The following is a 25043-nucleotide window of genomic DNA, read 5'->3' as shown; positions in this document are numbered from 1 at the left end:
AGCAGCAACCCCCAGCCCTGACGTTCACTCTTTGCCATCAGCCCTCTTCCCCTGAGTTTCTGCCTCTGGCCAGAACCTTTGCCTCGTCCTTTCTGTACAAACGTCCTGTCTAATGGGTGCGTGAGCCTTCTGCTCCGGCTCCTCTGTGGGTCTTGGTTTTCTTGGGCAGACTCCTGTGCACGTGGACGATTCTAATATAAATGTGTGTCCTTCTCCTGTTAATCTGTCCCGTGTCGATGTAATTCTTAGCCTCAGCCAGAGATGTCAGAGGGTAGGGAAATTCCTCCCCACACACCCTCACAACCAGCAGGAAGTGACCGGATGGCTGGGAGACCCTGTCCCTTCCCCTGGGCTGCCACCAGAACCTGGTGAACACCCAGCCCCGCCTCCCCACTGACACCAGGACCTGGGGACAGGACCACAGTGGGATGTGCCCGCGTCTCCTGCCCTCCCACCTACCGTGTCTGTGCGAGGGGATAATGATCCATTTGTATTCATAAGCCTATTGTTCAGAGGATTAATTAAAAGGCAAGAGTATTTTTAACCATCTGTACTAATTTAGGGGAAGAATTTAGGAATATAATTGTGTTATCTATAACTGAGGAATTCACACAGATCCCTCTTGGAATCAGAATATTAATATCTCTCCATGAGACTCTGGGACTTGAGCAAATCATCGCAGTCGTTCCTTCTAAATTAGCCAAATTAAACGAGGATAATTTAAAATGTTTGGCTGGGTGGACAGCAGCCACGAACCAGCGAAAAGGTGGGCTTTCTCCCCAAGTTTAAGAAACCCACGTCTCCGACAGGCAGGCAGAGGAGGGCCAGACCCCACCCAGGACCTGTGCCGGGGCTCAAGCCACAGGGGAGGGGACAGCTGTGTCCCTGCAGATAATGCAGCAGGGAAGTCAGGTCAGCAATGGGCTTGGGAGGAGGGATTCCCGCCCCCTGGGTTTCCACTTGAGCGGCTCCTCGCACCTTGGAGTGGGTGACCCACAACCTCTGTCCCCTAAGGCCAGCAGGAAGAACCAGCCCCCTGGGCAGCCGTCAGACACAGACAACAAGCAACCTCATGGGGAGGCGGCTCAGCTGGCCAGCACAGAGGACCTCAGACTGTGCCTGGGTTGGTGCCAGCAGAGCAGCCAGCCTCAGGACACCACCTGCCTTCTGCGGGGAGCGAATGAGACCAGGTTAGAGACCCCGCAGCAGTTCCAGCCACCAAAGGGCCGGGGACAGGACCTTACGCGTGCCAGGCCCTGGGGCACTCAGAGAAAAGGAACTCAAAACTCCGGGGCTCAGCTCTCTGCCACGGTCCCCCTCCGGGAAGGACCCCCTGCACAGTCCTCCCACGGCCTCGGGACTCGTGACTTGGAGTTTCTTGTCCTTATTGGTGCACACAGGTCCGTGGCTCAGCCAGGGATAGAGGGTAGTGTGATTTAAACACTTAACTGCATACGCACACGTGCACACCCACCCCGGCCATCATACATGTTAATGCACACACTCACCAGCTCACGCCAATCCTGCTGCTGGTGTGTACCTGCCAGGGACTTTGGGCCTCTGACCCCCGTCTGTGAGGTGAGAGCGATATGGCTGGTCCAGTCTGGGGCGCAGCTGGGTCCACACAGCTGAACCAGTTAAGGCTCAGCACCATTGGCAGGCAGGACACTGACCCAGCGGCCCTTCCCCTCTCCTGCAGCCCTCCACTGCCCTCCACTGCAGGGACGGTACGCCCTCTGCCACCCGGCACTGTCAGGGTGGCCCTGTGTCCCACCCAAGAAGAAGGGATGTTTGTTATGTGTCTAAGTGTTGAGTTGTGGCCAAAGGACTAAGGAGGGGAGGAGCTCAGGGACAATAGAGCAGCACGGACTGTCACCAGGGCAAGTGTCCTCTCTCCTGATTCTGTGAAGGGAGGCCTTCCCCCGCACCACCCAGGTCATGTGACCCAGGGAGGAAATGAGGAGACACCACAGCTGAGAGCTCTCGAGGACACTGTACCTGCAACAAGAGAGGGCCCTAGGTGCACCGAGGACCAACAGCCCCAAAGCACCTGTGTCCTCCTGGGCCCCCACTTAACAGGAGCCCACGGACTCCTCCCCAGGCAGCTCCTTCCGGCCTGAGGCAGAACCCACGTGTTGATCAAGCAGAACACACAGCCCTGACCTGGGCAGAGGGGAGATGTCAGCCAAGTTGTGATCAGAGTGAGGACACCCGGGCCACCAGGATGGAGCCAGAGTCAAGTCAGCGTGGGGGCCGGGGCCCAGCCCCCTGGGTCCCCTGCTCATTGTCATGGAGTAGAGCAAACCACTCTCCAATGCAAAACCATCAGCTCCCAGATGAGCAGAGACCAGGGCAGAGCTCAAGGTCAAGGTCACATCCTGAGCCCCTCTTCTTTTGAGCTCTTCAAGCTGCCCAGGGGAAAGGGGGTCCCCGGCGCACCACGCCTGGCTGACCTGGAACAGGAAGCGCTTCCTCTGCCTGCTGAGACCCGTGCAGGGCATTCTCAGGAGTCCTCTGCAGGCCAGCGTGGAGCCCGGGCACCCAGCCTGGTGTGGGGGTCTGCCCTGAGAGCCCCCCGCCACGTCTGCACTAGCCTGCGTTCACCCAGCCTGTCCTGCCCGCCACACACCCAGAGCTCCACCGCCCACGGACACTCAGTGAGAGCCGCCCTGGGCCAGCCTTCAGGATGGGAACGGAGACGCCACCCTGGCCTGGTCCACGCCACCCTGCAAAAGGAAACCTGGCTTTGCCTAATTCTTGAGAAGCTCACGAAGCTATGGCCACAGCATTGATCCCCACTGTGATGGCCCCTGGTCTGGCGGTGATCCTCCCCCCCACCACTCAGCACCCAGTGGCCACAGTCTCCCTGGGGAGAGAGCATGTCACAACAGCACAGAGGACATCTGAGAGAACCTTCTGGGCAGAGCAGCAGGGCGGGGGCAGGGTGCTGGGTGTGAACAGGGCAAGTGCAAGGGAGGGCGACAGGAGGCAGGTGCCAGGGAGCCAGGGAGGCCTTGCACACCAGGTGGGGAGTCAAGGGGCTCCCCTAGCCCAAGCACCACCCAGGGTGGAGGAGGAACCCCTGTCTGTTGCAACAATCAAGTGCAGGTGGAGGTGTGGACCAGGGAGTGACAGTGGCCGTGGAGAGAAACCCTCAGAAATTACTGTAGAGATAGGAGGGGAAGGGGGAAAGGGGGGGAAGGAGGGGAAGGGGGAGCAGGAGGAGCAAACGGGGATGGCATTTTAAATGACAAACCAAAAACACGGCAGTCACCTGCCACACAGAGCCAAGGTGTGCAAAGTCACGCAGCTCTAACAGAAAACAGTGAGCACGGACAGCTTAAGTCCAGCTGCTGAGGCCGTGGTCCTGGAGAGCCACAAGCATTGCTCGACACCAGGCAAGAGAGGTGCCCACCGCCAGCCAGGTACAGCTCTAGACTGGGCCAACACCAAGGTGCCCGAAGGAGACAGAGAGGCGGAGCGTGCACCTAGCGAGGGCGACAGAAGGCAATCAGCAAGAGGCCAAGCACTGGTGGTTGCAGGGTGAGGGAAGGGCAAGGCAGGGGAGGCTGGGGGAGGCCGGCAGCCAGGGAGGCTCACCGGAGGGTGTTTGGACTGAGGCCCCTGCAGGAGGCAGGAGGCGCCAGGGGAGCAAGCCCTGGAGGAGCCACAGGCCTGCTGCTCTGGTCTTTGGGTCCCCTGACCCTGGTACCCGGAGAAGCTGCACTTGGAGTGAGTGGGGAAGCACTTTCCCCTCCTCCCCTGCCCGGGAGACGTTTGAAGACCCGATGTTAGTTCCTTTAGTCCACAGTGAAGGACAAAGGCTGGGAGGGGCACGGGGGACCCTGTCCAGGTAGCACCATCAGGAGGTCGTAACTGGGGCAGAGGTGGGCTGAGGTCCCAGACAGCGGCCTCATCAGGGCCCTTAGCTGAGATAGGAGCTAGAGGACATGATGCGGAGACAGGTACCAGGACCCCCCTGTGCTGTGAAGGGGCCTGGGGCACAGAGGCCCCAGGACAGGTGCCGTTGTGAGGCCACTCTTAACACATTACCTGTCAGGGTGCGCTCGGAAACTTGGGTCCCCTGGTGGAGTCCAGGATGGTCCAGGGTCAGGCCTGGAACCAGTCCAAGGTCAAGCTGGAGAAAGGCTCCAAGCAGGGGACTCCTCCCGCCCACCTGGCTTCCTCTGCCCAGCAGCCAGCCCAGGAAGTGGCCGGCCCTCCAGGACTCCAGAGCCGCTGTGTGTCTTGTGCCATATGGAAAACGAGCCATGCTCACTGCGAACCGACAGCCCCTTCCAGCCGTCAGAGCCGCGGCACGTGGAGTGAAAGGGGGGGAAGACAATTTACAATTGCAAATTGGAGCTCCTCTCCAGAGCCTGCGATGCTCTCGCTCCGGAGACAGATGGCAAGGAGTGTTCCAGGAACGCGTTTCAACACATCGCGGAACAGCAGAGAGGTGGGGCCGGTAAGGCCCGCTGCCTGTCACTCCAACTTGAGGGGACGCGGGGCTCCCTGCCCACCTGCCTCAGAAGCTCACCATCCCCCTCCACTCTCACTGCAGAGGGGGCCAGAACCGCAGAGCCCCAGGGCCCGAAGCCCACAGGCGCAGACCCCAAACTCATGTGCCACAGCTATTGGCAGAACAGGTGGGGACCAACCAGACCGACTCTCTCTGTGGCTTTTAAATGAAGGACAAGGAGGACAGACGGTCCAGGCTGCGTGCCAGAGCTCAGGCCCATGTGCGTCACACAAGAGCCCCACTTGGAGCAGGGACACGTAGAAGGGAAGGGGAGGAGCCCACAGCCCCTGGGCCTCAGGCAAGGAGAAGGGGTTCCCGTCCTGGGCGCAGGGCCACCCTTGCTCCCGGTGCTGCGTCTCTGCAGCCGGCATCGCTGCGAATGGGTGGTTAGCAGGACTGGGCTGTCCCTCCCAGAGCCCCCTCACTATGCAGCTGCCCGAGGCCCGCCACATGCAGCGAGAGTAGCTCCTGCAGAGAGAGTCCAGGACAGGTGGAGGGAGGCCACCGGTCAGGGTCCAGGCTCCGAGGAGAGGAAACTTTGGGAGCCTGACACCAGCCCAATGCCACAGTGCACGTCCAGCTTAGGGGCCTGGGGTGGCCAGGTGAGTGAGGACAAGGACACAGCCCCACAGGATCCCAAAGCCTGGGTCAGGCTGGTCAGGGGAGGGGAGTGGCGGCGGGGGAGGATGTTCCCTGCCATCAGAACTCCCTGCACGGAGCCTGGGAGGGGCAGCTGCAGTGCGGCCGGGCTGAAGGGTCAGCCAGCTAGAATCCGCCATGAGACGGTAACAGAAAACGTCAGGGAGATGCAACAGACACACACAGTGGTGCAAGGGGCCCGGTGCCCGCTGGGCAGAAGAAAGGGGAGGGAGGGAGGGGACGGGCCTCCTGACCCAGCAGCCCCTCAGCCTCTGCGAGGGAAGCCCTGAGGACCTGGAAGGACCCCAGGATGCAGCAGCCTCTGTGGAGGGTGGACACGGTCAGCACCAATCCAGCAGATTGAACGGGTTTGGGGTGTTCGTTTTTAATGCACCCCCTGCTTCTCCCTAAGGGGTAAAAGGTAATGAATAATGCCTTAGCATCACTTTTGAAGAGAGACATTGTAAAATCCCAAAAAGAACTTCTGAAGAAGAGCCAGGGTGTGCCAGGGCACGCCAGGTCACGCTTCCGTACGGATCTGGCTGGTGCTGCCCTTCTCAGGGAAGACCCTGGGCAGGGAAGGTGAGGCCCGGCTGCCTGGCCACCACGGCTCTGGGTGGTGTGTGCCCGACTCTGCACCAGGCTCTGCCCTCGTGCCCCAGGCCGTCTGGGCCTGCAGGCCCCATCGTTCCTGGAGGCTGGGCCCAGGAGGCTCTGGCAGAATGGTCCCATGGTGCTGCCCTGGGAACCTGTGCCATGTCAGGGCCCTCGAGAAGGTCACAAGGCCCAGGGACTTGGGCCATCGTGGTCACCAAACACGCAGGCTGCCGCTGGGATAGCGTCTTGTTTGAGACACTGTCCTGAGCAAGTGAGACTGGCCGATGTGCTCAGTCGTTCATTTATTCTTTCGTGAATTGGGAAATTAATCCCGCAAATATTTACAGAGAGCTTTGCAGAGTTCTTTGAAGGGGAAATGAAGTTGCTGGCGGAGCTCCCTCCCTCGCCCGCCTCCCGCCACACGCTGGCTCCATGGGAGGTTTCAGGCCACTTACAAAACCTGCTCCTTGGGCTGGGGATGTGGCTCAAGCGGTAGCGCGCTCGCCTGGCATGCGTGCGGCCCGGGTTTGATCCTCAGCACCACATACCAACAAAGATGTTGTGTCTGCCGAGAACTAAAGAATAAATATTAAAAAAATTCTCTCTCTCCTCTCTCACTCTCTCTTTAAAAAAAAAAAAAAAAAAAACCTGCTCCTTGCTCCTCCAGCTGGACACTGAGGCTGGACGCTGAGGCCAGGAGGTCAGAGCCCCCCACTGTGGTTGAACCTGGAGAAGAGCCTTGGTCGGCTCCTTGGGGCTGAGGGAGCAGCCCTGTGACTGGCGGCTTCCACAACAGGGTGCGCGTCCCCACGGTTCCGAAGGCTGAAGCCCAGGATCAGGTGTCCCAGGTCAGTGCCTCCTGGGGCCTCTCTGCTTGGCTGGTAGCTGCCGTCTTCTCCTGGGACCTCACATCATGTGCCCAATCTGTGTGTCTGTGTCCCAATGTCCCCTCCCTATAAGGACATCCGTCAGGTTGGATTAGGGCCACCATAATGACCTCATTTTCCTTTAATCACCTTTGGAAGATCCTGTCTCCACACGAGGTCACAGGTCAGGTACCACAGGTGAAAACCTCAGACCTGGGGCCGAGTCACCAGGGTCACAATTCAGCCCAGAACGATCCCTGAGCCTCACCTGGAAAGTCGGCATGATAGCTTCGGCCACACGGTCCCCAGGCAGACCTCCTAGGTGGGGCATGGTCAGCACTGTGAGCTTTACAGAGCCGTGCCTAGGGTCACCCTTTCCTCTCCAGGGACAGGGAGCAAGACAGACAGGGCTCCGATCTCCCTGCAACCCTCTGGACACTAGGTTTCAAGGGTGGGAGGGGACACTAGCATGTCCACCAGCAGAGATAACCCTTTCAGAAAGGCCAAGTTTCCTTGAGAAGACGTGACCATAAGGTCAGCGCCGTCTCCCCAGACAACCGCTTCCCCGGCTGATTACGCGGCCTGCCTGGCTGATAGCACTGGATGCTAACAAGATGAGCTCTTCAGAGGTAATAAAAAAAAAACAGAAGTAAAAAAGGAGTCCCTGGGTGGGAGGGCTTTGGCGTTTCGTCTGAATTCCATAATGAATAATTTATATAAAAGCTTTATTGGAGCCCCGCGCGCCACAGTAAATGTTCCACGAGAACATACGCAAATATTTCAACATCGATGTGTCTCTGGTGGCTTCAGCTGACGGCCCGAACCAGATTTGAGCTGCTGCATTGCTTATTTACGAAAAATATCATAATCTTGCTTTTATTTGCATTTTCCTGGCTTGCAAGGGGTGACGGATTCTCCAGGCAGGGCAGCCGATGCAGCTGCTGGGTGGGCTCAAGGAGGGAAGGCGGGTGGGATGGGGGCAGGAGGTGAGGAGAGGGCCTCAGCACCCTTCACCCACACAGCAGCACCTAGCAGAGGGACAGAGGGAAGGAGCCCATGCTTTCCAGAACATGGAAAGTGCTGGGCCACACACATCCTGAGGGATTTGGGGATTTGAGGAGACCCAGACGCTCAGCTTTGAAAGAGGAGCCCAGAGAGGAGGGGTGGGAGCAGGAGGCCCTGGCAAACCCTTCTCCCAGGTGGTCGCGTTCCCAGGTTCAGCACACGGATGGGGAACCGGGTGGAGCCCAGTAGACCCCAGAGCGGATGGGACGGACCTGAGAGTCCAGGGAGACCAGGCCAGCTAGAGTCTGGAGGACAGATCAGAGAGGAGGCAACTGACTTCTGGAGGTGTGCAGAGGGTCCCCTTCAAGGGTCAAGCAGAGCCACAGATAGTGCGTGAAGGTGAGGAAACCACCCAGGGCTGGGAAAGGAGCAGCCAAAGGATTAGAGGAAATGGTGCCCCTTGATCATGGCGGGGGGGGGGGGGGACTGTCACTGTTCCTATCAGTCAGACTGAAAAAGCTCAGCTCCAGGGCAGCTCTGGGTAGAGATCAGAAGGAAGTGTCTCAGTCACAGGAATAATTAACCCTGGATCACACACTGATCTATCTCATCTATCAAGTCTTAAACATAAGATCTGCAAGGATCAACGTGTTTCCACATAAGTCAACTGCATCTCAGGTAACCTCAAAAAGAGTTTGGAAAGACAAAAACAAATTCAGCACCAAAAATGTAAAACTTCAATGTCTGACACCTGATCAAAAACTTTAGGCAGGCAAAGAAGCATCACTATTATCACCATTATAACTCATAGTAAGCTCATAAGTGGCATGAACATTAGAATTAGCAGGCAAAAACATTCAAGAAACTATTATAAGTATATTCCACATGCTTAGTTAGAAGCATGAAAAATATAAAAAGGCCCAAATCAAATTTCTAGGCATGAAAAATACACTGAATAGCATTTAATAGCAGATTAGACACTGAAGAAGGAAAGATCAACAAACTTAAAGACATAGTAATGAAAGTCTCCAAAACAAAACTCAAAGAGAAAAATAATTTTTAAAAATTGATGTAGCCAATGATGAATCAACTGGAAGAGAAATTAGGAAAACTCTCCCACTCACAATAGCTTCAAAAAAATAAAATAAAATACTTGGCAATCAATCTAACAAAAGAGATTAAAGACCTTTATAAAGATAACTACAGAACACTAAGGAAAGAAATTGAAGAAAACCTTAGAAAATGAAAAGATTTCCCATGTTCTAAGATAGGCAGAATTAATATTGACAATATGGCCAGACTACCAAAGACACATACAGATTTAGTGCAATTCCTATTAAAATCCCAACAACATTCTTCATAAATAGAAAAAGCAGTAAAAAAAATTTATTTGGAAAAATAAGAGACCCAGAATAGCCAAAGCAATCCTTGGCAAGAAGAGTGAAGGAAGAGGCATCACAATACCAGGCCTTAATTGTACTACAGAGCTATAGTAACAAAAATGAAATGGCATTGGTACCAAAACAGACATGAAGACCCGTGGAAGAGAACAGAAGACACAGACACATCCACATAAATCCAGTTTTCTTATTCTAGTCAAAGGCGCCATAAACATACATTGGAGAAAAGATAGCCTCTTCAATAAATGATGCTGGGAAAACTGGAAATCCATTTGTAGCAAAATGAAATTTAACTCCTATCTCTCACTTTGCACAAAACTCAACTCAAAGTGGATCAAGGACCTAGGCTTTAGACCCTGCACCTACTAGAAGGAAAAGTAGTCCCAAATTTACATCATGTTGGCTTAGGAACCAAATTCCTCAACCAGACTCCTAAAGCAAAGAAGTGAACTCAAGAATCAATAAATGAGATAGTATCAAACTAAAAAGAGAAGAGAAAACCATCAAGGATGTGAAAAGAGAGCCTATAGAATGGGAGAAAATCTTTGCCACCTTCACCTCAGAGAGAGCATTAATTTCCAGGATATATAAAGAATTCAAAAAACTTAACACCAAATAAGCAAATAACTCAGTAAATAAATGGGCAAAGGAACTGAACAGACCCTTCACAGAAGAAGAAATTCAAACAGTCAATAAATATATGAAAAAAATGTTCAACATCTCTATCAATTAAAGAAATTCAAATTTAAACTACGTTGACGGCTGTGGTTGTGTCTCAGTGGTAGCGCACTTGCTTAGCACATGTGAGGCACTGGGTTTGATCCTCAGCACCATATGAAAATAAATAAATGATATAAAGCTAAAAAAAATTACATTGTGATTTCATCTCTCCAGTCAGAATGGCAATTATCAAGAATACAAGTAACAATAAATCATACATGGCAAATAGGACTGTGAATTGGTGCAACCACTCTGGAAAGCAGTACGGAACTTCATCTGAAAACTTAGAATGGAACCACAATTTGACCCAGTTATCCCACTCCTTAGTATATACCCAAAGGACTTAAAATCAGCATACTACAGTGATGCAACCACATCAGTGCTTACAGAAGCTCAATTTATAATAGCTAAGCTATCGAAACAACTTAGGTGCCTTTCACCAAATGAATGGATAGAGAAAACATGGTATAAATGCACAATGGAATATTACTCAGCCATAAAGAACAATGAGATTATGGCATTTGCCAGTAAATGGATGGACCTAGAGACAATCGTGCTAAGTGAAATAAGCCAATTCCTAAAAAAGAAAGGCCAAACGTTCTCTCTGATATGTGAATGTTAACACACAATAAGGGGGGAGGGGAGAATAGAAGTTCATTGGATGAGACAAAGGGAAATGAAGGGAAGGGAGGGAGAATGAGAAAAGAGAGGAGAATGAACCAGACATCACTTTCCTGTGTTCATATATGAAGACATGATCAATGAAACTCCACATCACGTACAACCACAAGAACGGGATCCTAATTACACTCCATGTATGTATAATATGTCAAAATACACTCCACTGTCATGTATGTCTAAAAAGAACAAATCCAAAAAAATGAGTATAAAAAATTTATGTAGGATTAGTGAGCTTGGGAATAACTCCAAGCAGTCTGATGTCAATGTAATTAGAATCTCAGAAAGAGAAAAGGGGGACAGAGAATCTATTTGAAGAAATGATGGTTAAAATCACCCCAGGCTTGATGAAAAACACATATTTACTATTCCAGAGGCTCAATGTACCTCAAGCACAAAAAAACATAAAGGCACATCATAATGAAATAGCAAAAGAGAGTTACCTCCAAAGTAGCCGTAGGAACACTATCACCTACAGAGAAACCTAGTTTAGAATGACAGCAGATTTCTTACTGAAACAATGAGAGCGAGAAGACACTGGGTCAACAATTCCACAGTAATTAATTGAAAACTATCAACTAGGATTTCATACAATGAAATGTCCTTAAAAATAAAGGCAATGATTCAATCTTCAGATAAGATGGCGTAATTATGCCCCATCTGGTCTCTTCCTTGGGATACAACTATAAGACCTGGGCAGATGTGTGGACTGGGTATTGGGGGACTCTGGAAATTAATTGGAGCAGACAAAGTAGGAAAGAAAATTAGACTTCGGGGTCTCACCAACCAGCAGTGAGAGTGCGAGTTTCCTCCTGTGTGGCTTGGCCTGCGCACAGGGCAGCTTGAAACCCAAAATGGGCCTCAGCTCACACAGAGAGGGCCCTGGGGGAAGCCCTCGAATTCTAGCTCAAGGGCTGGGAAGGTGTCTCCTGATACTGCAGACCCCCACACCCTGGCTCTTCTCTGTTACCTCCGACCCCAGCCCCCAGGCAATCCCGTGGCATTTGGGGCAGAAACCACAACAGGAACCACAAGAAGTGAAGCCCTGAGGGATGAAACTTCTCCAGTTAGTGGATATGAGACTCCAGGAGGGCAGCAACCCCACTGCACTTCATCCTCTTCTGTTCCCCACCATTTGGCACCAGTTAAGGCACAGTCCCAGAAGTGCAGACAGGACAGGGCAACGGACACCCCTGGGCTTGGGGACAAAGGACCAAAATGGCTGAAAGGATTGCAGAGGTGGGAAAGTTCTGGAAAGCGGATCCATGAGTCGTTCACGAACTTCTGGTCTCACCCGAAGCTGCACTGAACTGAGCCACTTGCTGGTTCAAAGGTGAACCAGCTGCTAGATGGTAAACATGGGACCGCTCTGGATGGCATCCCAAGGCTTTGAAGACGGAACTGACTCTGGGACAACCCACAGGAAGTGGGTTGGAACATGAGGCTTGAACTCAACCAGACTTGTGGCTTCCTAAAACAGAAATCTCAACATTTTCAACAAGTTTAAATAAAGAATCATCTCAGAATATTTGTAATATTCAGGATACAGTCCAAAAGTATGTGGCATACAAAGAACCAGAAAAATACCAACATACATGGAAAAAGACAAATATTGCCATTAAAAGATGATAAAGATGTTTGAATTATCTGATAAATAATTTGAAGCATTAGTATTAGTCTGTTTTCATTACTATAATGAAATACCTGAAGCAGGTTACCTTATAATAAAGAAAAGGTGTTTATTTAGCTCATAGTTCTAGAGGCTCAAGGGTCCATTTATGATGTTGCCCTTCTTGCTGGCAGAGTACTAAGGAGGCACAGGGTATCAGGTGGCAGGAGACAGGGAGCATGTATATATGTGTCCATTCTGGTCTCTCTTTCTATAAAGCTACCAGTAATCAATCATGGGCCTCCACCTCAATGACCTTATCTCATCCTAACCACCTCCTGCAGGCCCCACCTCTAAGTCCATTAGGTTTCCACTCTTAATGGGAATAAAACACAATGCACAAAGCCTGGAGGGGACACATTCTAGCCATATCCTAAACATGGCAGCAGCTCTTACAAAATCCTTCAACAAGTAACCATCAACACTCTTGAAACCAAAGGGGAAATAGGCAAAGTTCAATCTATAAAGAAAAACCAAATGGAAATTGTAGGATGAAAAATAACCAAAAAAAAATTAAAGACTCATCAGATGGGCCCAAAGTAAAACAGAAGTGATAGACCATTGTCCGTGAACGTGAAGCTAGATCAGTAAAAATGATTAAATCTTAACAGAATAATTAGTGAAAAACGGATCCAGGAACCTCTGGGCCGGTAAAGAAGTTAGGAAAGACTGACTTTTTTGCCACTGAAGCTCCAAAAAAGAGGAAGATCGTGTGGCTGAGGCAAAGTCCGAGAAGCTTCCTGAGTTTGGTGGAAGACATGAACCTACAGGTCGAAGAGTCTGGGAGGAACACAAGCAGGACACACTCAGAGCCGCAGCTGTCAGGGCCGGGGATGAGGCTCCGTGGTAGAGCTTGCCTGGCACGTGCAAGGCCCTGGGTTCAGTGCCTGGTAGAGAGCCAGAGAGAAGAGAAAGAGAGACGGGGGCACGTGCTCTTTAAAATTGGCAATAGATACAATTTTAAAAAGGAAAAGAGAGATTTAATCCAAAGAATGCATCTCTCCCCAGCTGCAGCCATACCCCCTGCCACTTAAGAGATGGCATGACAGGGGCTGAGGTTGTGGTCTGTGGCTCAGCGGTAGAGCGCTCGTCTAGCACGTGAGGCCCTGGGTTCGATCCTCAGCACCACATATAAGTAAATAAATAAAATAAAGGTGTTGTGTCCAACTACAACTGAAAAAATAAATATTGAGAAAAAAGAGATGGACTGGCATACCCCAAGTGAAGGGCCTACCCTCAGTGAAGGGCATACCCTAAGTGACTTGTACCCAAGTCCCTGCGCTGCTTCCAGACCCAGAAGCAGCGGAAGCAACATATATAGAGGAACCCAAAAGGCCCTACCTACGAGGACACTTTGACTTTCTTCTTTACTGCTGTTCTCTCTCAAACCCTAACAGTTAGATTCAGGATTTTTAAAGTTGAGTGGTAACTCCCAGGAGACCGGGCCACTTCAGCTGGATGGGGAGAGGAGGCAGAGGCTGGCCAGGGAGGTGGGGAGGACACAGTGACCTGGCTCAGGGGTCCTTGTGTCCAGGGACATCCTCACTCAGATGAGGCACCTCAGCTTCACCCTGCTCTTGGCCCTTCACCCACCCCGGCCTCCAGTGTCCCTGTCCTCCAGTGACCACGCAGGATGGCAGCTCGAGGGCAGATTTGGATGAGTCTGTTGATGCCTCTGGTTTCTCTTTGGTGACAGAACTACCTGACCCCACCCCTAACCTTCAAAGCAGCTGAGGTCAGGAGGGGGTCAGCAAACCAGGGCACAGAGGAAGCGTCTGCCCCAGGAGTGAGGCACATGGACTCTAGGTCCAGCAGCCTGGAGCTGCCCGTGGCTCAGCCATAGATGCCTCTGGTTCCCTGAAAGACTCCACCAGTTTTGGACACTGCTTGACCCCGTCCCTGATGAAGGGGTCAGCAATAAACAAACTTCTAATTTTTTTAAACCATTCAAGTTTTTTAATTTATTATTCTTTTTTGGTTGTCGATAGACCTTTATTTTATTTGTTTATACGCAGTGCTGAGGATCTACCCAGTGCCTCGCCCATGCCAGGCACGTGCACTGCTGCTGAGCCCCCACCCGGCCCCCCAACTTCTCACGTTTTAAGCCCCACCCTGCCGGGTCCTGGGTCAGCCATGTGTATGAATCAAAGAAGCCATGGTGGCCAAGAGCAGTGACCTCCACTCAGGCCGCTGTGCTCAGAGGGGAATGGCCAGCAGGATACAGCCAGTCCTTCGCTACGTCTGCCTCCTCTAGGACCTTACACTCTGCCTGGGTCCCTGCTCGGCTCTGCACTAGGCGTGTTAGTAGGTTTATCAGCCCTAATTACACCTACCTCATTCTCCTTCAAGACTGAGGCAAGATTTGCAGCCCCGGTCTAAGACCCCTGGAGTGATACATAAGAGTCCTTGTCCTGCACCTTCCAGGAACCGGGGAGGCAGTAACGTCACCCCCCAGGGACACTCTCCTGGGAACGGAAAGACCCTCTCCCAGGACCCGGTCTGACAGGTGAACACCCTGACAATAAGTGAAACCCGCCCGTCGAGACAAAGACACCTCGCTGAACCAGAACTGAAATCGTGACCTCAGCGTGACCAAGGCTCTTCATTAAGCAGACCTCCGGCCCCACCCCCTCTTCTCTACCTAAACCTGCAGCCCCTCAAGACGGGGCTGGGTGCGATCCCCCTGTGCCTTCCCCACATGGACAGGTTGACAAAGCTCCTTCCCTGCCTCCCACCATGACCTTTTGGGTGATCAGACCTGGTATGTTGGGGCCCCCGGAGTCGGGCCTCCAGCTGAGAACCCCGGAATTTCTTCACATGCATTAACCAGCCCCGGGACCCTCAATCTCCTCCTCTGAGCGGCACAAGGGTGCCTGCTGCTGTTCCCCATGTGTGTTCACACACGCAAACACAAGACCCCCGGCTGGAGAAACAGGACACTGAACCCTTGTGCACAGGTAGCCCCAGCCCCGATCCCCACGGGACGACATGGCCTGAGTGCATGAACCTGTGTGCCCCGAGGGCTGTACCACATCGAGGGACCCCAAAGGAGGAAACCTGGTGCTTTAGCAGGCCGGCTGGTGCGGATGCTCACTGTCCCTTCCTGCTACAACTTTTCTTGACTCTTGAATGCCAACAGGTCCTCTCCAGGCTCGGAGGGGCGGTCGGCTGAGTTGAGTGTCCCTGAATACAGACACGGGCCCTGGAGGACGGGCAGCTTTGCTCTGTCGGCCCCCAGCTCCCCTGCTCAGGAGGCCCACACTGACCTGCAGAACCCGAAAAGTTCTGGACAATTGCCATCGGCTGGCAAAAGCCTCCTCATGGAGGGGTGTGTCTCTCGCTGTCAGAATTGGAAGGAGCACAGGCAGGAGCCTCATCCCTGCAGAAGCCGAGGAGCCGGAGCCACCCACATGACAACACTGTGGCTGGGGGAGACTACTACAGGCACCTTGGACAGGATGGAATGGCTGCCGGGAATGGACAGCACTCTCAGACCCCGGCAGCCACTTCCTTGCAGGGCAGAACTGGAGCCTGCACGGACGCCCGGTGTGGCCTCCCTCCTGGTGCACGAGTGAGCAGTTCCTGTCCCCAGCGTTGCGCATGGAGCCACACACTCTGGCCCGCTCTCCAGGGGAGCCAGGGAGCCTGGGGGACCATGGAGACCACTTGCCCCACAAGTCATCTCTGTTCCCAGAGCCACTCTCCACCCTTCCCTACAAGAGCTTGGCCCCCAGGGTGGGACAGTGTGGGTGCCGACCCCCCTCCGCTACCACAGCTGCGGGCAATGGCAGCACCTCCATCGCCAGCCTGTCTGAGCTGGCACTCTCACGGCACCGGGCACGTGAGAGTGCTCGGCGCTGCTCCAAGGCTCCCCTGGCCTCGGCTTCCGGCACCCAGAGGTGCTGCTCAGATCCACGTGGCCCTCCGCCCTCAGCCCCACCACCCACGATGGTCTCCCCCAACCCGGAAGGAGCACAGTTAGCTGTGTGGTTGGCTCAGCGGTCACAGCAAAGCCCACAGACCTGGTGGCTTCTCCAGCCGTGGTCCTGGCGGCCGGAGTGCAAGAAAAGACGCCGCAGGGCTGGATCCTCGGAGGCCGCCAGGGAGACTTTGTCCCCGTCTCCCCAGCTCCTCCTAAGATCCTTGCTGGTCATTGGCTACAGAGGCACCACCCACCCCAGCCTCCCTCTTCACAAGGTGTTCTCTGCCAGTGTGGGCAGGAGACAGGGGTGTGTGTCTCCAGATTTCTCTTTTTATAAGCACCCGTCATTCTGGATCATGGCTCACCCTAAGGACCTCCGCCTAGCCAATCGCCTCGGCAAGGTCTCCACTGCCCAGTCAGGTCACCTGCTGCAGCACTGGGCAGTGGGGCTCCACCCTATGGCTCAGAGGAGCCACAGTGCACCCCACGGCCACCCCTCAGGTTAGTAGACGCAAAGGCCTTTTCCCCCACAGGCCCGTGCGGGGACCTTTGTGTCACCACACAGCACAAATACTGGAGCCTCAGGTGTAAGGTGCCCTTGAGGGGCCAGAACAGCTTCTGGGCCTCATGCCAAGGCAGGAGTCCCTGTGTGTGTCCACTTCTGCTCCCTGGAGGGCCTCCTTCACGCAGTGCTTCAGGGCAGATGGCTCTTCCTGGCTGCAGCTGTGGGGAGAAAGTGGGGCAGAGAAGGGAGCGTGGGGAGCCAGCCGCGCACCTCCCGCCCCCACCCCCATAGTCCCACACTCATCACGAGGCTCAGGTGCCAGCGCCCACCTGGGAGCCAGAGCGTCACCCCCTCGGCAGCCCTGCCTGAAGAGGGTCCCCAGGCTTGGCTCTAATTCCCCTGCCAAGTGGAAGGACCCCAGCAGGCGATGCCTCCTTGTCACTGTCTCTGATGGCTGTGTTTTGTCCTTTGTAGTCACCCACTGAGCTGGACACCGCTGAAGGTCACCAGGCTGGGCCCAAGCATGACCCGAGAACCCAGCAGGTCCACCAGTGGGTGGTCCCAGCCCGGACCACACCGAGACGTTCAGAGGTCCGTGCCACCAGATGAACTGTTGGTGGAACTTCATAAACGGCAGCATGAAATATTTACCCACTTACACGAGCTTAAGTAATTTAAGTTTGCTGGAAATCAACATCATGTTTTCATCTTTAATGAGCCTCTGTAAAGCAGCGGCTTCTGTCACTGGCAGGTGTCGGGGACAGGAGCTTCCACAGCCAGATGCGGCTTTAATCTCCCTCCTCAGCAGTGACGAAGGATGCAGGCAAAGCTTGGCCCCGGGCAGGGTAGGCGGGTGGGGGATCAGAGCCCCGAGTCCCTCCTGCTCCCCTGCTGTCTCTGGACACTGAAGGACACTGGGCACTCCTTAGCAGAGCTTGCAGGGGCCTGGTCAGCTGAACGGTGGTCTCCAAAGATGTGCAGGTCTTAGTCACCGGGACCTGTGAATCCGTCAGTTGACGTGGCACAAGGGACTTTGCAGACATAAGGACAGTGTGGGGGCTTATTTTACATGTCAACTCGACTGGGCCGAGGAGGGCCCAGAGAGCAGGCGCAACCTCATTTGGGTGCACCGATGCGGTGTTTCCAGAAGAGGGGAGCCTCTCCATCGGTAGACAGAAGAACCCCACCCACGCAGGTGGGCCTTGTCCAGTGTGGGTGGTCACCTTCCAGCAGCAGATCACCCAGTACAGGTGGACATCATCCAGTCAGCTGGGTCCCCAAAGAGATCAAAAAGTGGAGGAAGGGCAGCTGTGGTCGCTACAGGGCCATTTATCTTCTGCCTGGGACGTTGGGGCTCCTGGTTCTTGGGCCTTTGGACTCTGGGAGGTAGACCCGGCTGCCCATCCTCAGGCCTCCAGCCCCAGACTGGACTGCACCCTGGCTGTCCTGGCCTCTGGCTTGCAGGCAGCAGTCTGTGGGACGGCTTGGCTCCTTATCCTGTGAGCCAGTCCCCCTAGTAAATCTCCTCGCAGACAGATGCGCTCATACACACTGCTGTAGCCCGCTTTCCCCCGGCTGCAATCGAAAGCCCTGACAAGAACAACTTAGAGGAGGAAAAGCTTATTTTAGAGGTCTCAGTCCAGAGAAGGCTGGCTCCATTCCTCAGGGCCTGAGATGGGGCAGCGCATCATGGCACAAGGACATGGCAGAGGAAAGCAACCAGACCAGGGCTCCAGGAAGCAGAGAGAGAGAGAGAGAGAGAGAGAGAGAGAGAGAGAGAGAGAGAGAGAGAGAGAAGGAGGGAGAGAGAGAGAGAGAGAGAGGGAGGGAGGGTGCTCCACTCATCAGGGACAAATAGATACTCCAAAGTCACAGCCCAATGACCCACCTCCTCCAATCACCCCTCCCTGCCTGCAGTCACCACCCAGTTAATCCCATCAGAGGATGACTGCACTGGTTAGGTTAAGGCTCTCATAACCCCATCATTTCACCTCTAAACCTTTCTGCACTGTCTCACACGTGGGCTTCTGGGGGACACCTCGTATCTAAGCCATCACACACACAAACATGGCAAATTCTCTCTATAGCCACACAGCCAACCCTCCAAATCCATTGGGTTGTGCATCCAGGGGTTCAACCAACCTCAGGTCAAAAATATTCAGAAAATTGCTCATAAGGAGAATATTAAAAAGTTGATCTCATGGAAAATGAGAGCAGGGAGAAGAGGGAGGCCGTGGGCGAGGCAGGTCGGCAGGTGCCATGTCGCTGAGCCTGTTACCCTCTAGGGGTGCTGGGTCCCCTGTCTGCGCTCAGCAGAGAATTCAAGAGCAGGACAGAGACAGGAGCAGGCAGCAGGCTGATGGCAGACCCAACAGAACAGACTTCTCCAAGGAGAAGGGGCCCCGGCGCCAGGAGGGGGTGGGCAGTTTGGGCCTGTTCTTCTTATGGTCTCTGAAGTGTCCTCCTTTCCTTCCCTCCTCCCTGTCCACCTGCTCCGCACCATTATTGACTGGTGCCCCCTGTGTTCTGTTTTCGTGTTTCTACTGGGTCCCCCCTTAGGAGCAGGAATACAGAAACATCTGTCCCCCTTGTGTCCACAGGTGCTTTGGTCAGGGAGGAAGTTGACCTCTAGGAGACCCTCTCCGTGCTCCTCTGTTCTGGCCCTGCCTGGACCTCCTCTCTCGCCATCTTGCCCTGCCTGCCTACGACGCCCTTCTACCTCTTCCTCAAGGGATAAGAAGAAAAAGTCCTGTTAGCAGCACAGCAGTGTGGATGCGATCAGCACAAGGCAGCGTGTGTACAAACCAGCTCAAGGGATGAGTGTGAACACACTCACCACGGAGAAAGGTCCAGTGTTTGGTGATGGGTGTGCTAATTACTCTGTGTCGATCGCTCCTCAATGCAGACATGAATCAAAACATCACATCGTGCTCCATAAATATGTACCAATATTATGTGTCAATCAAAAAATGAAAAGAAGGAAATTGCATCTGTGATGATGATGTACGGACTGTTTCTCCTGCCATTGTTCCTAAACAATAGGGTGTAACAACTACTTACATAGCATTTACATTAAATGACGTATTCCAGGTGACCCAGAGATGATTTCCGGTCTTGAGGGAGGGCTGGGGGTGGAGCTCAGTGGTAGAGAGCTTGCCCAACATGTGTGAGGCCCTGGGCCCCATCTCCAGCTCTGCAAAAACTAAATAAATAAAGTCTGTGGAGGACTGTGCAGGGCATTCACAGGTACTGCAGGATTTTATATAAGGAACTTGAGCATCCAGGGAGCTTGGTACCCATCGGGGGGTCCTGGAACCAATCCCCATGGATACCAAGGAGCACAGTGAGGGGAGAGAGAGGAGGAGGAGAGAGAGAGAGGGAGGGAGAGAGAGAGGGAGAGAGAGAGAGAGAGAGAGAGAGAGAGAGAGATGACTGACACACATCCTACAGCTTACACTTCCTCCGGAAAACCCTAAGGCAGGAAGAATTATCTGGGGTGGGGTGGGGGGTGGCAGGACCCACTGTGGTCACAAAGGGTCCTCACAGGGACAGAATGTGAGAGAAGATGCTACGTGGCCGCCTTTGAAAATGGAGACAGGTCCCCAAGGGCTGCGGCAGCCCCTAGAAGCTGGGAAGGCAGGAGGAAATGGTTCTCCCCTGGGACCTCCGGAGGGGCCAGCACTGTCCACCCTCATATGATTCTGCTCACCAGCCACAGAGAGCAAACTTGTGCAGGTTTCAGCATCTGGGTCGGTGGCCCCAGGACCGTGACCTCCCTTGAGCTTCTGCCAACCAGCTCTCAACCTGGCTGCACAGGCTCCTGCGAGGCCTGGCTTCAAACCTCCGGCCACCACATCCCGGCTCTGTGACCTTGGGCAGGAGGCTTGACCCCTGTGGGCCTGAGTCTCCTGTCTGAGGGCAACAGTGGGCCCTGGGGCTACTTGGCACTGTCAGCACGGTGCCCTGGAGCTGCCGCTGCCCTCCTCTCGGGGCTGCCGGAGAGGGGCAGGAGTTCCGCGAGTCACGAGTCTGCCCAGCGGGAGTCCTGCACAGAGGAAGCCCTTGCCCATTAGTGCTGCCATATGTCTAAGGAAAGATGAAACGGAGGCCAAAGCTGCCTCCACGGCCCAGGGAGGAACAATTAATGCTGGGATAACGGCTGTGGCCCTGAGCGAAGGCAGGTCGGGCTGGCAAAGTCACATTGGGCACACGCGGCTCCACGGCCCTGGAGGGGCAGAGGCAGGTGGCAGTGCCTCCCGCCCCCCAACCCAGCCCTCTGACGGTCCAGTTCCTGCACAGCGTGCTGGGCATGCAGAGACCTGGCCTGGGCTGAGTGCTGGGGGGACCTCGGCCCATGCTCTGGATACCAAGCTGACCAGTGGGGCCAGCATCCTGGAGCAGGCCCAGGCGGGAAGGAGGGATGCCACTCAGGCATTAGGCTCCTCCTAGGTCCCCAGCTCCTGGTCACAAACTGCTGGGACTTAGGAGGAGACTCCAGATGGTCCCAGCTGAGAGAGGCGTCTGTCATCTGGTTGCAGAGAGGTGTCCGTGAATCGCTGTGACTCAGACGCAGGGGACTCCCAGGGCAGGCGGGGCAGAGGGCAGGCTCGGGGGCTCGATTCCCTGAGGGGCCAGTTGCCAAAGGGAGATGCAGGTGGCCCCACTGGCTCTGTCCTGGGTGGGGGGACAGAGCACTGGAGCCCAAGGAGGGACAGGGTGAGGGGGAAGCCCTGGACTTGGTTGGGGGCTGCGAACGTGGGGTCCAGGCAGAACCTCTGTGGGGAAGCTCAGGCAGGTGCGGAGTGGCACTCGGTTGGAACAGACAGGCTGCAGGCAGGACCCTGCTCTGAACAAGGAGCCTGTGGGAACCCTACCGTCCCTCCTCTGGTCCCTGGTTCCCCTCCAGCATCCGGTGGCTACGGGAGTTACCCGTCATCCTCCTGCCCACGCTGGCAGGGCCACACAGCCTCAGAGTCGCTGCCGAGGAGAACGCTGAGAGTCTGTGGGTGCTTCCCACAGACTCTGCAGGGGGCAGGGGGCGAGGGAAGACCCCCGCAGGTGAGGAGGGCAGGCCGGGGAGGAGGTGGGCGGCGGTGCAGCCAGGAGCACAGGGCACTGCTCCAGGCCGCCCCTCGCAGCGCCCGGGTCAGGCTCCAGCACAGCCCTCGGGAGGGCCGACTTCAAAGGGCCTCGTCGGAAGCCCTTGGGTGGCTCAGCCAGCAGCTGTCAGAGTGTCGGTAATGACTCCGAACTCTCCCTTAATCCTTCCAACTCTGCAAGTAGCTTACATAATCCATCCATCCATCACCAGGCAAGTGTGGCGTACAGTGAGCAGGACTGTCCCCAAATGACCCCGGGCCACGTGCCAGCTGAGACAGGGGCTCTCTTTCCCCACAGACTCACCCAGGCAGGAGCTGAGAGCCCCACAAGCCAGGGCCTCGACCCTGGGCAACTAACTGTCATTTCCAGACACTGCCTGGTGCCAAAAACAAATGACGAATCTCTTTTCTCCCAAGTGCACAACACAAAGCTGGGCTGGGAGGAGGTGCGCTCCCTCCCTGGGACAGGACAGACCTGGCACACCCCTCCCTCGGTGCCCAGCCCAGGCCTGGTCTGCCTCTCAATCTTCCCGTCCAGTCTCCCAGCTGAGCCACATGTCTCAGAGTCCAGGAGTGTGACCCAGACCCCGACATGTCATGGTGCCCCCAGAGAGAGCCATCTGGTGTGACACCCAGGTCCTGGCCCATCCCCAGGAGTATGATCCTGAGAATGTGCAGGACAAGGGTGGCATTGAGGGGGTGGGTGCCAGAGCCTAAGAGCGTGGCCTTGAACCCACTGCCGAGCCCCTCAGGGCTCATTCCCTTATCCACCCCCGGGGAACAGCAGGAGCTGACCCTTGGAGAATGGCCACCAGGAGCCGGATACCACTCTGGGCTTCGGGGCGTTTCCTCATTTCTCCCTGCAAGACCTGAGGACGTGGGCATGAATATCACCCTGGTCTTGCTGACGAGGAGACGAAGCCATGCTCACCCCAGGCTCCCAGGGAGACAGTGGCAGCACTGAGACTGGAGTCAAGACATCTGGCTGCAGCCGCTCCCCGCACGGCCTCTCAGAGCAGCAGTGGCTGCTCCATGGGCTCTGAAACCCTCAAGGAAATCAGGCAGGGTGCAGGGCTCAGCCCTGGGGCTGCACAGAGCAAGTTCTTGTTAAAACAGCTCCTACTGTGGGGCAGGACACAGGAGGAGGGGCCGTGTCTCCAGGCAGGATCCCTCCAGCTAGAAGGTGGACGGGGTTCACAGGTAATGGCCACACTGGGTGCCACTGTCCATGACATGATGAATGGATGGGTCTGGGCTGCCATATTGGTTTCCTGGGGCTGCTGCAATAAACTGGGTGTCTCCAAACACTACACATTTCTTCTCTCACAGTTCTGGGGGCCCAAAGTGAAAATCCAGGTGTGGGCAGGATCCGTCCCTCTGGAGGCCCTGAGGGAGAATCTGCTCCACACGCCTCTCCAGCTCCGGGGTTTGGCAGCCATCCTCGGCCTCCCCAGGCTTGTGATCATCATTGCATCTTGGCCTTATCTTCGCTCCGTGCTCCTCCTGGCTGTGTGTCTCCCACTCCGCCAGGAGTCTCCTTTCTTTGTGTCTGCGTCCAAAGTTTCCTCTGACATGACGCTGGTCATTGGGTCAGGGACCACTCCGTCAAACACCGTTCCAGCTTCACCCGATTATACTCACAAAGTCCCTATCTTCAAACAAGATGGAAGACATGAGTAGTGAGGGTTCGGATTTGAACTTACCTTTTTAGGAACACAATGACACTCAGTGGAGCTGCTCACATCAGCAAAGAGTGGGACGGATGTCACCTGCCTCCCGCTGAGAGGACCAGCACCACCTGCAGGCTCATCCAAAGAACCGAGCCATCTATTGAGCCGCATTTCAGCTGCCCCTTGCCAGGAAGTACCAAGGACAGAGGAACACAGTGAATGGCACCATGGGGACCACGCAGTCAGCAAAGTGCAGGGTCGGGGCCCCTCTAGAGCCAGCCCACCAGACAACACGTAGCAAGTGAAGGGGCAGGATGGGCCACTTGTCCATTAAAAGAGACACCAAAGAGACATCAGGTTTAAATAATGGGTACCACCGCACAGAGTTCCGTTAATCGATGTGGGTGGTGGTTTCGGGGCTGTTTGCCTTTTGATAGCCCATTAAGCTGAACAGGCATTTGGTATGATTTTCTGTTATGTGTGGGTTTTGTTATCATAGAAAGGTTTCAAAAGTTAACTGCTCTAATTACTATTAAAATCATCGTCATTGCTGTGAGTCGAATATGTCCCAAAAATGCATGTGTCGGGAACTCGGTCTGAAAGTTCAAGTGTTGATGTGTTGATCTCACTTGGAGCCAGGACCTTTAGCAGGTGGTTAGGGCTAGACGCGGTCATAAGGGGAGGCCCTGTGACAGGGTCAGCAGCCACGCAAGAGGAGCAGAGACTGAGCCGCACACACAGCTCCTTTCTCCAGCCACATGATGCTCTCGTCCAGATAAGGTTCTCACCAGATCAGGGCCTCCACTTTGGACTTCCCAGCCTTCAGAACTGTAAAAAACAAATGTCTTTTCTTTATAAATTACCAGCCCGCATGGAATTGTGTCACAGCAACACAAAAAAGAATTTAGGTAATCATCTTAACCATGATCCTGATCTCTTTCCACAAATATTTATGAAGATTTCCATGATCTGGGCCTGGTGGCACATGAGTGGAATCCCAGTGACTCAGGAGGCTGAGGCAGGAGGATCACAAGTTCAAGGTTAGCCTCGGCAACTGAGGCTCTAGGCAACTTAGCAAGACCCTGTCTCAAAATAAAAAAGGGCTGGGGGATGTGGCTCAGTGGCAAAACACTCCGGGTTTCAATCCCCAGTACAAAAGGAAAAAAAAAAATCCATGGATCTAGCACTGCACCGTGCTCTATGCTGAGACTTCAATGATAAAAACAGACAAGATCTCTGACCCATGGAACTTACTACCTGGGGCAGGTGAATGGTGAACAGGTAACGATCACACAAATGACCCTGTCACTCCAGCATGAGGGATGCGAGGACAGAGAGGGGACTTGGAGGCCGAGGGTAGCACCTGGAGCCTGTTGGGGTCTGGATGTGAGTGTCCCCCAGAGCTCCAGTGTTGCGGGGTGTTTGGAATGACTAGGGAGAGCTGGACCTGGTCAGAGTGCATCTGGGTAGAAACTGTGGGCAGGTGGGGGTCGGGAGGTGAGTCACCTCGGGCTGCCCTGGAGGGTTTTATGGTCCCCGCCCCTCCTCTGCCTCAGCTTCCTGGCCCTCGAGGGGTGAGTGCTTTCCTCCCCCATGCCCATTCTCCACGATGCTCCGACTTACAAACCAGAGCAACGGGGCCCCCGACTGTGGGCCCACCCTCTGACCCTGTGAGCCCAGCGCACCCTTCCCTCCTCTCAGTGTTCTCACTGGGTGCTGTGGCCACAGCCATGAAAAGCTGACCGGTGGGC

Source organism: Urocitellus parryii, chromosome 11 (assembly GCF_045843805.1).
Source record: "Urocitellus parryii isolate mUroPar1 chromosome 11, mUroPar1.hap1, whole genome shotgun sequence".
NCBI lineage: Eukaryota > Metazoa > Chordata > Mammalia > Rodentia > Sciuridae > Urocitellus > Urocitellus parryii.
The sequence above is the reverse complement of the archived record's forward strand: the minus strand, read 5'-3'. Positions refer to the sequence as shown.